We start from the raw sequence: 18,516 nt of genomic DNA on the forward strand, positions 1-18,516 counted from the left end.
TCATTAGCGGAGGGGACTCACTGAGGCCTCCAATGAGCAGATGTTTCTGATTGCATGCAAAACACAAAGCCATCTTTAAAGCTATAAAGATTGTGTGAAGTCTTTAGGGTGCGTTTCCACTAGACGCACGCAATTCACATGTCATTTTTTGGATGCATGAATTAATGCATGTATGCGTTTTTTAATGCAAATTCATATACACATTTGTATAGTGTTTTGTTTTTGTTTTTTAATTTCCATTTTTTAACAAGGAGATCCTGATTGGAAGTCACACTGACATTATCGACTGCGCATGCGAAAAAAAACATGCAAAAGACGCGAATACGAACACAGCATGCAACATCCAAAAAATATTAACACTGATGTCAGGTTTTTTTCTGGATGCAAGTTTCACATCTTATGGAAACAGGACGTCAGAAATCATTGCTGTGTAAATTTGTCTGGAAAAAAAACCGCACAAATTCGCACCTAGTGGAAAGCCCAAATACTACTTCAAAAGGATTACAATGCGATTTTGTCCAATAGCAAACATCCTGCATGCTGTATTTCTTCTAAGTTTCTAGTATCCAGATAAAAATCGCAAACGCAATTCAGAAAAGTCGCATTGGAAAAAAATGTAACAAAATTACACAGTTTGCGATTTGCAGTATAAGGGCCCATTCACACCTAAAATCGATAATAATAATAATAAACGCTAGAGATTTGCTTTAGCGGTTTCTGCGGGTGATTTTTCCATGATTTAAACGCAGAAAAAAAATCACTGGACAAATTTGCGTTTTTGGAGCGATCGCAATTAGCGGTTCTATACATGGCAACTACAATCGCTCCAGAATCGCCGGCATAACGCTGCAGGTAACGCGTTTGCGATTAGCGATAATCGCAAAACGCCCGCAATTGCGGCAGTGAGAACACAGGCATAGGCTACAATAGCACAAGCATTTTTAAAAACGCTAGCATTTTGTGATTAGCGGGAATTGCGCGATTCCAGCTTAAGTGTGAACCCCTAAGGGCTCTTTTCCACTAGCAATTGCCTAATGCAAACTATTGCGATTTTTCATCAATTTTGTATATGCGATTGGGATAATGCATTGGTTAAAGCACAGTCGCAGGTAAAAATCCCCCCAAGAAGCGATTGCGCTTCACATGAAACCGAATCGAGGAAATGGAAAATACTTTCTGCGATTCATATTTCAAACTAGGAACCCTGGCGATTTAAAAATGGCTAGCGTTTTGTGATTCGAATCGAATTCCGCTAAGTGGAAAAGAGTCCTGAAGGTTCCTACACCCTCACTATAAACATGAGAGCAATTTACTTTTACAGTTCCAGGCACACTTCCCATCTGCACACAGGAATTCCTCTGGTTTTATTAGTTACAAACTGCAGAAAATAAACATTGGGCTGATGCACCTGGACCTGCAGCACAGGACACGAGGATTAGGACCCGCTAGCCGGAAGAGATGACGTGCTAATGATCCTTAGAGGGGATTCCAGTTTTTGGCAGAACCCAGCTGTGTGACCCCTCCTCTCTCCTGCAACAGCCAGAGCAGAGCTGGTGATACTAACAGCTCCCAGTACAACATCTCACACGTACCTCTGCAAAGAGCTACAAACCAGAGGAGGACACTGAGGCTGCCAGAGATCTCCAGAGGAATCCCCTGATCTCCAGGTGAGGACCCTGTCTGCCAGATATCTCCAGAGGAAACCCCCTGACCTCCAGATATATCTCACACATACCTCCACCAAGAGCAGCAAACTACAGAGGAGGACACTGTCTGCCAGATAGCTCCAGAGGAACCCCCTGACCTCCAGGTGAAGATCCTGTCTGCAGGCATCTCCAGAGGAATCCCCTGATCTCCAGGTGAGGACCCTGTCTGCCAGATATCTCCAGAGGAAACCCCCTGACCTCCAGATATATCTCACACATACCTCCACCAAGAGCAGCAAACTACAGAGGAGGACACTGTCTGCCAGATAGCTCCAGAGGAACCCCCTGACCTCCAGGTGAAGATCCTGTCTGCAGGCATCTCCAGAGGAAAACCCCTGACCTCCAGATATATCTCACACATACCTCCACCAAGAGCAGCAAACTACAGAGGAGGACACTGTCTGCCAGATAGCTCCAGAGGAACCCCCTGACCTCCAGGTGAAGACCCTGTCTGCAGGCATCTCCAGAGGAACCCCCTGACCTCCAAGTACATCTCACAAATACCTCCACCCAGAGCTACAAACCACAAAGGAGGACACTGTCTGCCAAGCATCCCCAGAGGAACCCCCTGACCTCCAAGTACATCTCAAATACCTCCACCAAGAGCTACAAAACACTGAGGAGGACCCTGCCTGCCAGACATCTCCAGAGGAACCCCCTGACCTCCAGATATATCTCACACGTACCCCTCCATCAAGAGTTCCAAACCACAGAGGAGAACTCCATCTGCCAGATATCTCCAGAGGAACCCCCTGACCTCCAGGTGAGGACCCTGCCTGCCAGACATCTCCAGAGGAACCCCCTGAGCCCTCACCTCCAGATATATCTCACACGTACTCCTCCATCAAGAGCTTCAAACCACAGAGGAGAACTCCATCTGCCAGATATCTCCAGAGGAACCCCCTGACCTCCAGGTACGTAGAGGAATTCACTTCTCACCAAACTATTCTACAACTTATATAAGCCAGCTTTTATTGCAATTACAAGTTTTATTTAAAACATTTGGGAAAGATCTTCAGATTTCAGATTTCTGACTTTATTTCAGCTTAAAGTACAACTTAAGTGAGAGAGATATGGAGGCTGCCATACTTACTTCCTTTTAAACAATACCAGTTGCCTGGCTGTCCTGATTGTTCATGCATCCGTTATATCTGAATCACACACCTGAAACAAGCATGCAGCAAATGCACTCATACTAAAGTCAGAAACATCTGAACTACATGCTTGTTCAGGGTATATGGCTAAAAGTATTAGAGGCAGAGGGTCAGCAGGAGCAGGGCCGCCATCAGGGGGGGACAAGAGGGACAGTAGTATGGGGCCCAGTAAGGGTATGGGGCTCGAATAGTGGCAGTGCCACTCGAGCGTCTGCTGGCCATTATTCTAACATGGCATAAAAGAAGTTGTGTGGTCATCTCCCTCTCCGCCGCTGCATGATTGGTGAACATACATCAATGCAGGGGGGAGGTTGTTATGGGCATCAGGCAAGCTGCTTTGACTCCACCCCACATACTGTGGCTCCGCCCTGCACAATCTGCCTATCACTTACCTCCTGCAACTATTATCTACCTATCAGATTGTTATTTGGCGTGAGGGAAGCCCTGTAGGTTTGCCAAGTATGGGGCCCAGAAAATTCTGATGGCAGCGAGCAGGAGAGCCAGGCAATCTGCATTGTTTAAAAGGAAATAAATATGGCAGCCTCCATATCCCTCTCACTTCAGCTGTCCTTTAAGCCAGCCATACTCTATGCAATTTTACAAGATTAGATATTAGCCCCATTCAATAAATTCATCAAGTTGAACAAAAATTGGTTAGGGTTAGAATCTCGATTGATACTTTTTTTTGATTGAAACCGAATTAAAAGCTTAATTGGAACGGTGGCAGTTCCTATCTGTTTGGCACTGGAGGAAGTGTTGCTGTCATGGTAACAGCAGTGAGTACATTCTTTCTCGCCGCTTGCTTTTGGTTCATAATATTGTGCAAAACTGTTTTTCAGGAGTAGGTCTTTCTCATTTCCTTTCCTAATCTAACAGTGACCTCCCCTCTCTGAATACTCACCTCACAAGGCAGGAAGATGGATCCTAGCGATGTCCCACGAGAATGAGCGTTCCTGGATCCGTCTTCCTGCAGGCGGGTATATGCGACATCACACAAAGGCACGCGACAGGTGCGAACGAGATTTCAAGCAATTGCAGTATTTTACTGAGGAGTCATCAGGAATCTTAAGGATCCGATCCACCGTGACAGTCCTTGTCACCGCGCGTTTGCATAATCGCGTGTCTGTACCCAAGTTGTGAGATTGCAGAAACGATTAATCGTCACTCAGAAAAATGCCAAACTTTAGAAAAATTCTCAAAAAAAAAATTCCATAGTGGGTTTGTATCACGCTTCCATCTGCGGGAATCGCAGACGATTCCCAGCAAGTGGTTTACTGCATAATTGTGTGTTTTGTGGTGCATTTTAATATGTAGCCATTGATTTCAATGAGAAAGCGCATGCATTGCGCAGTAAAGTACTGCAGGTTGTATCTTTGTTTGAACGCTATTTGGTGTCGCATACGCCTCCATAAAACGCAGCAGCACCATAGACTATCATTACATGTGTTTCCGCATGCGTTTTTGGTATGCCGCAAAACAATGTGTTTTTTTAAGTTTGACCTCTGCCTAACACTAACCTCCTGTCTCCACTCCTAACATTAACATCCTCACCAATCCTAACACTAACACCCCTCTCTCCACTCCTAGTCCTAACACTAACCTCCCCCTCTCCACTCCACTGCTAACACTAACCTCCCCCTCTCCACTCCACTCCTGAAACACTAACATTCTCCCTCTCCTCTCCTAACACTAACATCCCCAGTCTCCATTCCTAACATTAACATCCTCACCAATCCTAACACTAACACCCCTCTCTCCACTCCTAGTCCTAACACTAACCTCCCCCTCTCCACTCCTAACACTAGCATCCCCCACTCCACTGCTAACACTAACCTCCTCCTCTCCACTCCACTACTAACACTAACATCCCCAGTCTCCACTCCTAACACTAACACCCCCTCTCCACTCCTAACACTAACCTCCCCCTTTCCACTCCTAACACTAACACCCCTTTTCCACTCCTAACACTAACACCCCCTCTCCACTGCTAACACTAACATTCTCCCTCTCCACTCCTGACACTAAAATTCTCCCTCTCCACTGCTAACACTAACCTCCCCCTCTCCACTCCACTACTAACACTAACACCCCGCTCCCTACTCCTAACACTAACATCCCCTCTCCACTCCTAACACTAACACCCCCTCTCCACTCCTAACACTAACACCCCCTCTCCACTCCTAACACTAACACTAACCATCGCCTTTTCCACTCCTGACACTAACCCCCCCCCCCCCTCCACTCCTAACACTAACCTCTCCCTCTCCACTCCACTCCTGACACTAACACCCCCCCCCCCCCTTTACTCCTTGCGCTAACACCCCCCTCCCCTCGAGTAGTAATATAGTCTATGGATAGCATTAGTGCACTAGAGGAATGTTCTGAGGCCCTGACATCAGGGATGGTCGTAGTCAGCCAACTTCGCTACGCTGGAAATACGCGTAGTTTTACGCAATTACGCTTCACCAAACTACGGCTTCGAAACCAAATATATTCGCTTCGTATGCATTTCGTAGAATACGCATTAAAATACGCAATTACGCGTAGTGCGAAGCGTAGTGTATGCAGATACCTATGCCCGTATGCAGAAAATTGTACGCATTAAATTCCTTATAAATGCATGTACTGGGAGCCCTTCTATGCGTACATTCCCCTTTCCAATGCGTAAATTTGTATATCGCATGCGGAAAATTAGACGCGAGTAACGCATTCGTAGTTCACTACGCAATACACATGGTAACTACGCATAGTGGGCGTAAGCTACGCATTGCGGTACTTCGCTATGCGTAAATTCGTAAGCGTAGGTTTGAAACTTCGCCTATGAACTACGATGCGTAGATGCGAACTACGTTGCGTAAATTCGCACTGGCGTAGTTTCTGCTCATCCCTGCCTGACACCTGTAATTCCCTGTGTGCACAATATTTGCCTAATGTCCCCGATTTCCAGGGACAATGCCGGATACAGTCACTTTTCACAGGAAGAATCTCAAGTGGTTTTGGCGTTCGCAAATAACCGGCTGCACAATAACAACCATTATGCTCGTTTTTCCACTGTTGACTTCTAACAAACAATTCACTCCAGACACTCATTTTCTTCACTTGCTTGCTGGACAAAATACCCCATATAGGAGCATTGCTGATAGTACACGCAAGACAAGACCAATAACGTTTATATTGCGCTTTTCACCTGGAGGACTCAACGCACCAGAACTGCAGCCACTAGAACATGTAGGCAATAGCAGTGTTAGGCCAGAGCTGCAGCCACTAGGGGGCACTCTATAGGCAGTAGCAGTGTTAGTCCAGAGCTGCAGCCACTAGGGGTGCTCTATAGGCAGGAGCAGTGTCAGGCCAGAGCTGCAGCCACTAGGGGGCGTTCTATAGGCGGTAGCAGTGTTAGGCCGGAGCTGCAGCCACTAGGAGGCGCTCTATAGGCAGTAGTAGTGTTAGGCCAGAGCTGCAGCCACTAGGGGGTGCTCTATAGGCAATAGCAGTGTTAGGCCAGAGCTGCAGCCACTAGGGGGCACTCTATAGGCAGTAGCAGTGTTAGGCCAGAGCTGCAGCCACTAGGGAGCGCTCTATAGGCAGTAGTAGTGTTAGGCCAGAGCTGCAGCCTCTAGGGAGCGCTCTATAGGCAGTAGCAGTGTAAGGCCGGAGCTGCAGCCACTAGGGGGTGCTCTATAGGCAGTAGCAGTGTTAGGCCAGAGCTGCAGCCACTAGGGGACGCTCTATAGGCAGTAGTAGTGTTAGGCCAGAGCTGCAGCCACTAGGGGGCACTCTATAGGCAGTAGCAGTGTTAGGCCAGAGCTGCAGCCACTAGGGGGCACTCTATAGGCAGTAGCAGTGTTAGGCCAGAGCCGCAGCCACTAGGGGGTGCTCTATAGGCAGTAGCAGTGTTAGGCCAGAGCTGCAGCCACTAGGACGCGCTCTATAGGCAGTAGCAGTGTTAGGCCAGAGCTACAGCCACTAGGGGGCGCTCTATAGGCAGTAGCAGTGTTAGGCCAGAGCTGCAGCCACTAGGGGACGCTCTATAGGCAGTAGTAGTGTTAGGCCAGAGCTGCAGCCACTAGGGGGCACTCTATAGGCAGTAGCAGTGTTAGGCCAGAGCTGCAGCCACTAGGGGGCGCTCTATAGGCAGTAGCAGTGTTAGGCCAGAGCCGCAGCCACTAGGATGTGCTCTATAGGCAGTAGCAGTGTTAGGCCAGAGCTGCAGCCACTAGGACGCGCTCTATAGGCAGTAGCAGTGTTACACCAGAGCTGCAGCCACTAGGGGGGGCTCTATAGGCAGTAGCAGTGTTAGGCCAGAGCTGCAGCCACTAGGGGGCGCTCTAGAGGCAGTAGCGGTGTTAGGCCAGAACTGCAGCCACTAGGGGGTGCTCTGAAGGCAGTAGCAGTGTTAGGCCAGAGCTGCAGCCACTAGGGGGCGCTCTATAGGCAGTAGCAGTGTTAGGCCAGAGCTGCAGCCACTAGGGGGTGCTCTATAGGCAGTAGCAGTGTTAGGCCAGAGCTGCAGCCACTAGGGTGCGCTCTATAGGCAGTAGCAGTGTTTGGCCAGAGCTGCAGCCACTAGGGGGCGCTATATAGGCAGTAGCAGTGTTAGGCCAGAGCTGCAGCCACTAGGGGGCGCTATATAGGCAGTAGCAGTGTTAGGCCAGAGCTGCAGCCACTAGGGGACGCTATATAGGCAGTAGCAGTGTTAGGCCAGAGCTGCAGCCACTAGGGGGCGCTATATAGGCAGTAGCAGTGTTAGGCCAGAGCTGCAGCCACTAGGGGACGCTCTATAAGCAGTAGCAGTGTTAGGCCAGAGCTGCAGCCACTAGGGGATGCTCTATAGGCAGTAGCAGTGTTTGGCCACCGCTGCAGCCACTAGGGGGCCTATATAGGCAGTAGCAGTGTTTGGCCAGAGCTGCAGTCACTAGGGGGCGCTATATAGGCAGTAGCAGTGTTAGGCCAGAGCTGCAGCCACTAGGGGACGCTCTATAAGCAGTAGCAGTGTTAGGCCAGAGCTGCAGCCACTAGGGGATGCTCTATAGGCAGTAGCAGTGTTTGGCCACCGCTGCAGCCACTAGGGGGCCTATATAGGCAGTAGCAGTGTTTGGCCAGAGCTGCAGTCACTAGGGGGCGCTATATAGGCAGTAGCAGTGTTAGGCCAGAGCTGCAGCCACTAGGGGACGCTCTATAAGCAGTACCAGTGTTAGGCCAGAGCTGCAGCCACTAGGGGGTGCTCTATAGGCAGTAGCAGTGTTTGGCCACAGCTGCAGCCACTAGGGGGCCTATATAGGCAGTAGCAGTGTTAGGCCAGAGCTGCAGTCACTAGGGGGTGCTCTATAGGCAGTAGCAGTGTTTGGCCAGAGCTGCAGCCACTAGGGGGCCTATATAGGCAGTAGCAGTGTTAGGCCAGAGCTGCAGCCACTAGGGTGCACAATAGGCAGTAGCAGTGTTAGGCTAGAGCTGCAGCCACTAGGGGGTGCTCTATAGGCAGTTGCAGTGTTACGCCAGAGCTGCAGCCACAAGGGGGCTCTCTATAGGCAGTAGCAGTGTTAGGCCAGAGCTACAGCCACTAGGGAGCGCTCTATAGGCAGTAGCAGTGTTAGGCCAGAGCTGCAGCCACTAGGGGGCGCTCTATAGGCAGTAGCAGTGTTATGCCAGAGCTGCAGCCACTAGGGGGCGCTCTATAGGCAGTAGCAGTGTTAGGCCAGAGGTGCAGCCACTAGGGGGAGCTCTATAGGCAGTAGCAGTGTTAGGCCAGAGCTGCAGCCAGTGTGACTAGGGGGAGCTCTATAGGCAGTAGCAGTGTTAGGCCAGAGCTGCAGCCACTAGGGGCGCTCTATAGGCAGTAGCAGTGTTATGCCAGAGCTGCAGCCACTAGGAGGCGCTCTATAGGCAGTAGCAGTGTTAGGCCAGAGCTGCAGCCACTAGGACGCGCTCTATAGGCAGTAGCAGTGTTAGGCAGGAGCTGCAGCCACTAGGGGGCGCTCTATAGGCAGTAGCAGTGTTAGGCCAGAGGTGCAGCCACTAGGGGGAGCTCTATAGGCAGTAGCAGTGTTAGGCCAGAGCTGCAGCCAGTGTGACTAGGGGGAGCTCTATAGGCAGTAGCAGTGTTAGGCCAGAGCTGCAGCCACTAGGGGCGCTCTATAGGCAGTAGCAGTGTTATGCCAGAGCTGCAGCCACTAGGGTGTGCTCTATAGGCAGTAGCAGTGTTAGGCCAGAGCTGCAGCCACTAGGGGGTGCTCTATAGGCAGTAGCAGTGTTAGGCCAGTGCTGCAGCCACTAGGGGGAGATCTATAGGCATTAGCAGTGTTAGGCCAGAGCTGCAGCCACTAGGGGCGCTCTATTGGCAGTAACAGTGTTTGGCCAGAGCTGCAGCCACTAGGGGGAGCTCTATAGGCAGGAGCAGTGTAAGTCCAGAGCTGCAGCCACTAGGGGGAGCTCAATAGGCAGTAGGAGTGTTAGGGAGTCTTGCCCGATGTCTCCTTACTGAATAGGTGCTGGCCTACTGAACAGAAAGAGGTGATATTCGAAACCCTGTTCCCCTGTGTCCGAGGCAGAGCCTTTAACCATTACACTCTCCAGCCACACTGGAGATAATTTGTGGCAGTTGTTTGGCATCAGGTCAGTCAGGCTGTGAGTGCATCTCATGCAGTGTCTGACAGGTGGTGGGCGAAGCCGTTCATTTTCTGCGTGCGGCGGCTGCCAGACCGCAGATTACATCTCCAGTTGCTACAATTCAGAGGGGGTATAGTATTTTACACCGCCGGGGGTTTAGCGGCATCAGGGAGAGCTGTCATTGTGCTCGCCCTGCGCCCGACTGCCCAGCGACGGGATAAAAAGTACCTGGTGGTGGCCTCCTCCGGAAGGCTTCTAAAATACGTACAAAATGCTGGTTATGCTGGGAATATACCATGAGATTTTGTGGCAGATAGATGGTTCGATAGATAATTTCCGACAGGTCCGATCGGATTTTCGATCGTTTTCTGATCGATTTCTCATAGAAGTGAATGGAAATCGATCAGACCGGCATTAGTACATTATAACAAAAAGCAACCTCACTTGCCCCAAACACGCTTGGCTAATGTTTCTCCATGGGATGGTGCACACCAGCAGTTTGAGGTTTTTAGCAAACCGCAAACGTGCCTCCTGCTGCATTTGTGCGGTTTGCAGAAGCGTTTCTGCCTCAATGTAAAGTATAGGAAAGTGGAAAACCGCTGTGAAAAACGCTAGCTCAGAGCAGTTTTCCAATCATTTTTGTTACAGAAGCTGCTCAGTAACAGCTTTACTGTAACAAGATATGAAATCTGCTACACAAAAACGTTTCAAAAACTGCTAGGCATGTTTAGAAAACGTCTCTGCACATGCCTAGAATCGCTCTGAGGGCCCGTTTCCACTATAGCGTTACGAAATCGCCGGTGAATCACCGCAGGCAAATCGCATGCGGGTGCGATTCCGCATGCGTTTTTTGCCGCGATTTCGCATGCGATTTCGCATAGGTAAGGCTGTATGCGATTTTAACCATGTCACTGCCTGTGTGAATTAACATGGGTACCTATGCGAAATCGCATGCGAAATCGCGGCAAAAAACGCATGGGGAAAACGCATGCGATTTCCCTATTAAATACATTGCGTGCGATTCGCCTGCATTCCACACGCAGGCGAATTCTGAGGCCCCTACACTGCAGATTTTTTCTGCACAGAAAAACGTGCGGGGAAACGCACAAGTGGAAACAGTCCCATCCACTTGTACTGACTGTGCGAATCCGCATGCGTTGCCCGCATGTGGATTCGCGATAGTGGAAACGGGCCCTGAAATCTGCTCCAAACACCTCCAGCGTTTTGCAGATCTGCTAGTGGTTTTGGTGTGCGCTGGGCCTCACTCACAAATAACACCGGCAGCTGGAAGGCATTAACAAACTTGTGGCAATCGCTGTACAAACACTACGAGCAAACGCTTTGGAAAGGTCAGTGGTTAGCCGCTCGCCCGCCACGGTTATATGTGGTAAAGTCGTGTCAGAGAACATCCAGGAGACCAGAAGCGATCTCCAGAGACGCGACGCTGCTGAACTGGGAAGAGCACACAGTATTCAGACTATCCTATGCTGCAGCAATTACTTTAATATTTACAGCCCCCAATTCCCATCAGGTTCCCGTTTTGTCATAAAATTGCCATAAAACTAGATTGGTGCTGTTCCAGTCTTTTTGCAATTCAGTCTTATTGAAAATGATTCTTCCATTTCTAATTTGGAGCCAACTAAGAATTTCTGAAGGTGCATAATGATACAATCTTGATTGTACAATCTCAGTCACCACCACTCTATGTAATATGGGGGACTGCCTATCCATTTAGGCCTGGTGCACACCAAAAAACGCTAGCAGATCCGCAAAATGCTAGCAGATTTTGAAACGCTTTTTCTTCTTTTTCTGTAGCGTTTCAGCTAGCATTTTGCGGTTTTGTGAAGCGTTTTTGGTGTAGTAGATTTCATGTATTGTTACAGTAAAGCTGTTACTGAACAGCTACTGTAACAAAAACCGCCTGGCAAACCGCTCTGATGTGCCGTTTTTCAGAGCGGTTTGCGCTTTTCCTATACTTAACATTGAGGCAGAAACGCCTCCGCAATCCAAAATCTGCAGCAGCCCGGGAGTATGCGTTTCTGCAAAACGCCTCCCGCTCTGGTGTGCACCAGCCCATTGAAATACATTACCCTAGCGGATCCGCACCCGCAAGCAGATCGCAAACCGCAGCGGAAACGCTCCGGTGTGCACTAGGCCTCAAAGTATATTCACTCAGTTTACTCTTCTACTGCATAGATTTGGTGAGTTTGTATCATTAGCCTGGTACGCTTATCCAATTTTGATTGGCCAATTTGACCTCCTCCTTGTAGCGTAATGGCCAACAGATTGTGAATACTATGAACTGCTATGCGTAGGTGAGCTCTAATACTGACTATAATTATACTTTATGGGACTAGCTTTTTAGGCATACATGCAAAAAGGGCATCAGGAAAAAAGGACCCGTGGTGTAAAGGATAAACGCTAATAGCATTTATAAAAATATTGGGTACTTTTCCATTAGCCGGACGCATCCAATAGGGGGCGCTAATTATATTAATAGTCACGTAACAAAAGTGCAACTTCAACTTGGAACAAATTTAATGTAATGTAATAGGCACGTAACAAATGTCATTTAATAGTCACCGTTAGCCGCAACTGGCCGCCTCGCTGCCGCCAAAATGTATAATAAGTGAGTTAATTGAATTAAATTATGCCAGCGGCAATGTAACAGATGAAGCTGCCGGCTTCAGCTCTCGCTCTCCGCCCCCTTGCCTCTCTCCTATAGAACACTGGCAGCCGGGGGACACGCGTGTCCCCGAGAGTCGTTTGTCGCAAGAAACAAGCATAGCGGGGAGGCTGCAGACATTGCTTTTGCCAGCACCCGCTCTGCAAGAACGGCAGGATTACGCCGCGACTAACGACTCTGGGGGGGGGGGGGGGAGGAGACACGCATGTCCCCGCCGGCCGCCAGTGTTCTACAGGAGAGAGGCAAGGGGGAGGAGAGCGAGAGCCGAAGCCGGCGGCTTCATCTGTTACATTGCCGCCGGCTTCATTTAATGTAATTATGCTACGTGCCTACTAAATGTACATTTGTTCCAAGATACACTTTTGTTATGTGACTATTAATGTAATTAGCGCCACCTATCTGATGCGCCCGGCTAACGGAAAAGTACCAAATATTGTGTTGTATTTCATTTACAATAATGTTTTACAAATTAAAAAACATTTAATAAGTCTATGAAAATCGCAAATAGTGAATACGATAATCTTCCCTGGTTTGAAAGTGAAACTTATAATTACGTTTAAAAAACGATAGTTAAATTGTATAATCTACAGTTGTCGTTTCTTCATGTAATAAAATCTGAAAATATTGTTTATAACAATGAAAAACAATAAATAAATATGTTCGTAATAACTGTAGTAAAACATTAGTAAATATTACTAACATTTTACTACAACTAAACCGAACCCTACTCTCACACAGAACCCTCCCTGTACCTATCCCTACAACCCCCCTGGTGGTGCCTAACCCTAACCACCCCCCTGGTGGTGCCTAATCCTAACCACCCCCCTGGTGGTGCCTAATCCTAACCACCCCCCTGGTGGTGCCTAACCCTAACCACCCCCCTGGTGGTGCCTAACCCTAACCACCCCCCTGGTGGTGCCTAACCCTAACCACCCCCCTGGTGGTGCCTAACCCCTAGACCCCCCCTGGTGGTGCCTAACCCTAACCACCCCCCTGGTGGTGCCTAATCCTAACCACCCCCCTGGTGGTGCCTAATCCTAACCACCCCCTGGTGGTGCCTAATCCTAACCACCCCCCTGGTGGTGCCTAACCCTAACCACCCCCCTGGTGGTGCCTAACCCTAACCACCCCCCTGGTGGTGCCTAACCCCTAGACCCCCCCTGGTGGTGCCTAACCCTAACCACCCCCCTGGAGGTGCCTAACCCCTAGACCCCCCTTGGTGGTGCCTAACCCTAACCACCTCCCTGGTTGTGTATATTGTACTGTACCCATACCTAACCCTACTCTCACCCAAAACCCTCCCTGTACCTATCCCTAACCCCTATACCCCCCTGGTGGTGCCTTGGTGCCTAACCCTAACCCCCCCCCCCCAGTGGTGCCTAACGCTAAATCTCCCCTGGTGGCGCCTAACCCTAACCACCTCCTTGGTGGTGTATATGGTACTGTACCTATACCTAGCCCTACTCTCACCCAGAACCCTCCCTGTACCTATCCCTAACCCCTAGACTCCCCTGGTGGTGCCTAACCCTAACCACCCCCCTGGTGGTGCCTAACCCTAACCAGCCCCCCCCCCCCCCCCCCCCCACTACAGTGGTGCCTAACGCTAAATCTCCCCTGTTGGTGCCTAACCCTAAGACCCCCCTTAGTGACCGCTTTTTTGTGTGGATAATAATGTTTTACAAATAGTGACTGTAAAAAATATATTACAATTTATTTACTGATCGTTTAATTATGTGGATAATAATGTTTTGCAAACAGTAATTGATAACATTTTCAATAAAGTTTTAGTTAAATACGATAGATATGTTTAGTATATTTGTTAACGTGGGTCATCACAGGCGCATTTTGTAAACTGAAATCATCGCAAGCGCAGTTCTAAAACGTTATTAATCTCCGGCGCCCTTTTTTTCTGTTCGGCGCCCATCAAATGATATTTAATATGGGAGTGAATGGCCGCGCCCTTTTTGTCCACTTGCCTTGTGCGCCCCAATTACCTGCTTCCACTTTTTAGTCCCATAAAGAGAAATTATGCTACAAAACACGGTCAGTGTATTTTACTGTCTGTTTTTTTTTACTCCTCCCGGCGTTCCGGTGGGTGGTGCGGTATTTGTAAAGCGCTTCAGTAAACGCTTTTTCAGAGCGATTGCATTTTTTCACTCCCTGAGGCAAGTCAGGAAGTGGACTCTTTGACCCAGAAAAGAATAAATACAATGTATTTATTTTGAAACCTTCCATTCAGGGCAAATTGCCTCAAAAATGGTCTAGGCACCGCTTTGCTGAATGAACAGTTCACTAACCGCGCCGATGAACCTTCTCATAGACATTCATTGCACAAGCGTTTTAGGGGCGATTTTAAAAATCGATTGCGCTTGAAAAAAGGTCAAAAACGCCTCTAGTGTCAACGCCTCTAAGAGGGTCAAGTGTCAACTGAGCAGACAACTGATGTGCAGCCCAGGTGAGGGTAATGCCCATGTTTCCCTATGGGTCAGTTCACATTATATGCATTTTAACTGAAAGCGGTTGCACAATGCACTGCTATAGAACAAACGATCTGTTAAAAGTGTTTTCAGTGTAAAGTGTGGAAGCCATGTTTCAACCAAAAGCCACTTCCTACGGCTCATTTACGCAGTTTTTGGCAGACATGGTCACCGCCATCTTGCTTTTCACGTCCGCGCTATGCACAGCAGCTTGGCAAAACCCTGTACAATACATTCTAATTATCTCAGCCTAGTGATCTCATTCTATCATTTAAAGTTTTCATTCAGTTTAGTGTTGGCAGGAAGGAGGCAAATAAAAAGTGCAGATTTTTTTATTTTTGTTTATTTTATTTTGTTCTTTTTATAACCAGGAGGGTGAAATTAGCATTAAAAGGAAGTGGCTCTATTTGCAAATCACCTATTTTTTTATGGTTTTTTTCTGGTGAAAGACGAACTTTAAAGTGAACTCAAGGTGAGAGGGGTATGGAGGCTGCAATATTCATTTCTTCTTAACCTCCTTGCCGGTCTAAGTAGTCCGGCAAGGAGGCAGCGCAGCACTTTTTTTTTATTTTTTTTTTAAATCATGTAGCGAGCCCAGGGCTCGCTACATGATAGCCGCTGAGTGCCGGCATCCCCCCACCCACTTCAGAACGGGATTTCCTGCAGGGCTTCCCCGGTTGCCATGGCGACCGGGCGGGATGACGTCACAGACGTCATGGACGTCAGAGGGAATCCCGATCCGCCCCTTAGCGGTGCCTGGCACTGATTGGCTAGGCTGCGCAGGGGTCTGGGGCGGGGGGGGGGGATGTGACGGCTCGGCGGGTAGCAGCGAATCGGCGGCGAACGGCGGCGATCGCGTACTACACGCAGCTAGCAAAGTGCGAGGAAAAAAAATTATGCAAATGGGCCCAGCGGGGCCTGAGAAATCCCCCTGCGCAGGTTACCCCGAACTGAGTTCGGGATAAACGGCAAGGAGGTTAAGCAATACCAGTTGCCTGGCTATCCTGCTGATCCTCTGCTGATCCTAATACTATTAGCCATAGCCCCTGAACAAGCATGCAGCAGCAGCAGTTCAGATGTTTCTGACATTATTGTCAGATCTGGCAAGATTAGCTGCATGCTTGTTTCTGGTGTGATTCAGACATTACTGGAGCCAAATAGATCAGCAGGGCTGCCAGGCAACTGGCATTTTTTAACGGGAAATACTGTAAATATGGCAGCCTCCATTATCACTCTCAACTCGGGTTCACGTTAAAGAAACATCTTCACAGTTGCCCAATGACTTCTTGTACCATGTATGTTACTTATGAAGTCACAGAATGCACAGAATACTTCCTCGCTTGTGGAAAGTTATAGGAGGTGAAATAGATGGAGTGTGCTGAGCGATGAGCTGGGGGTGACACCACTGGGCTGTTTGATAAGACGTGTGAAAACTTTCCATTATCTCTCATTTCCAGCAGATCTCTGAATTCTGTACACAAGCTGCATGACTCGGCGATAAGGGAATATCACAAGAAATATGGAGGCTGTGGTTACTGACTTACTTTAAAGGACAACTTAAAGGAAACCAGAGACGATTGGAACTTAAAGTTTGATACATATCTGGGGCTTCCTCCAGCCTCATAAGCTCAGATTGCTCCCACGCCGCCATCCTTAATCTTCTCCCTCTTCGGTATCGAGGCCCGTAACTTCTGTCAGTTGCGGCCAGTCTGCGCAAGAGAAGTGCACCCTCTACGTATCTCTCCAGTGGCTGCTCATTTTTCTTACACAGACTGGCCCCAGGTATATGTATAGAACTTTTAGTTCCAATCATCTCTGGTACACTTTAAAGCAGTAGGATCAGCCATACTATGCCAGGGAAAAAACATAGATAAGTAGATAACTACTTGATCTACTTACATAACACACGTATAGTACTGTCCACATTTTGATTTCAGTGAATGTTGTATAGTAAATGAACAGAATTCTGTTCATTTAGCCTCAGCTGTGTGCAAAAGACATGTCCCCCCCCCCCCCCCCCCTTCTAAATCCTGATGTAATTTTATGCCCTTCACTTTTTTTCTTTTCTCCTCCAATCCTGAGTCACCTCAGCCAAGTGAGCAGAGGATCATGTTTCAGATAAGCAGCTAGGCAGGGAAATAAAGGGAAGAGGAGGAATATATTATAGATAAAAAGAATCCCCAGCATGCAACTGTTTGGCACTGACTACTAAAGGGCCAGTGCTCCTAAAGTATGTGATAACTCCAAATCATAACAGCAGAAAAAGTTTTGAAAGTTTTGAATGCAGGATTAGCGTCTTTATCACTTAATACACTAGGACCAGTTGCTGTTGAAATTAGATTTGTATGGTGACAATCCCACTTTAAGTGAGATAAATAAGGGGACTGACATATTTTTTTCCCTTTTTAGCAATACAGTTGCCTGGCTATCCTGCTGATTCTCTGCCTCTAATACTTTTAGCCATAGCCCCTGAACAAGCATGCAGTAGATCAGGTGCTCTGACTGAAGTGAGAGTGGCTTAGCTGCATTCTTGTTTCAGGTGTGTGATTCAGACACTACTGAGGCCAAAGAGATTAGCAGGGCTGCCAGGCAACTGGTATTGTTTAACAGGAAATAAATATGGCATCCACCATATTCCTCTCACTTCAGTTCTCCTTTAAGGCAGAGTGTGGAGTGTAGACTTCTATTGCTCTTTGCATTCTCATTGGAAGGATCTTTCCTAGTTTCTGGTAACAGTGGCAGTTGTCATGGAGAACCTCGATGGAAAGGTCTCTACAGTAAAAGCATTATTCTTTGTAGAGTGGGCAGCCCAGCAGGAAGCTAGTGTTTGTTTTCAGGGGGACAGCAATGGCCGTCTCCATGTTCTGTACTTGGGCTCGGTCAGGGCTGGCCCTAGACTTTTTGCCGCCTGAGGCAAACTTCGGAAAAATCGCCGCCCCCACCCCCAAGCCGTGGGTGGGGGGCCGCCGAGCTGGAGGGGGTAGCGGGCAGGAAAGGGGTATCGGACCCCCCCTCTCTCCCCTGGGTCCCCCTATCTGCTCTCCCCCTCCAGCTTTTAGTCACTACTGGTAAGAGGCAGCGGGCGGGGATGACTCACCTCTTCCACGTTCCAGCGTGCATTCCATTGTCGTCACTACCTGCAATGCCACCCACTTACAATACAGTGGGCGGCATTGCAGGAAGTGACAACAGTGGAGCGCACGCTGGAACGTGGAAGAGGTGAGTCATCCCCGCCCGCTGCCTCTTACCAGTAGTGACTAAAAGCTGGAGGGGGAGTGCAGATCGGAGTACCCAGGCGAGGGTCCGACCCCCCCTCCCCTGTGCTCAATACCCCCTTCCTGCCCGCTACCCGCTCCAGCTTCGCGGCCCCCCACACCCACGGGCAGGCGGGTGCTGTCCCCCAGAAGTGCCACCTTAGGAATTTGTTTCACCCCACCTCATGGGCGGACCGGCCCTGGGCTCGGTGTCTCTGTGACACTGTAATATTGCATCACCAGGAAAGTAGTATAAACCGTTTTCATGTAAAAAGAGAAGAGTCTGGAGCGGGATGGGAGCTGCAGGAATGTGAGCGGCCGTCACCCCAGCATACTGTGTGCTTCTAGCATTAGTAACTGTAACCATATGCTGAGGAAAACAGATCCATGCTGTAAACTGTATACATTTATCCCTCCCTCCCTGTGGCTGCAGTAGAGGTGTCCCTGTCCGCCCCTAATGGCTTCCATACATGACACCTTCTCCCTAATCTCTTCCTTATGGCTTCCGTACATCTTCTCCAATCTCCATCTTCAGACACAAATGGATTTCACGGTCTGAAAGAAAAGCGCGGAATCCGGAACTCCACAAGAACAAGAATTCATTTTTTATTAAGCCACGAAGAGACGGCTACAAAA

At 48.8% G+C, this 18,516-nt stretch overlaps 1 protein-coding gene across 1 annotated transcript in view; it reads left to right on the top strand.

Moving 5' to 3' along the window:
• The first annotated feature begins 1,560 nt into the window (after positions 1-1,560).
• LOC137532211 (B2 bradykinin receptor-like) overlaps positions 1,561-18,516 on the top strand; it is a 103,913-nt gene continuing 86,957 nt past the window's right edge. Inside the window, exon 1 of the mRNA XM_068252459.1 lies at positions 1,561-2,620. The gene's annotated coding sequence lies outside the window, so the exon portion shown is untranslated. The remainder of the gene's footprint in view (positions 2,621-18,516) is intronic.

This window comes from Hyperolius riggenbachi, chromosome 9 (assembly GCF_040937935.1).
Source record: "Hyperolius riggenbachi isolate aHypRig1 chromosome 9, aHypRig1.pri, whole genome shotgun sequence".
NCBI classification, from domain to species: domain Eukaryota; kingdom Metazoa; phylum Chordata; class Amphibia; order Anura; family Hyperoliidae; genus Hyperolius; species Hyperolius riggenbachi.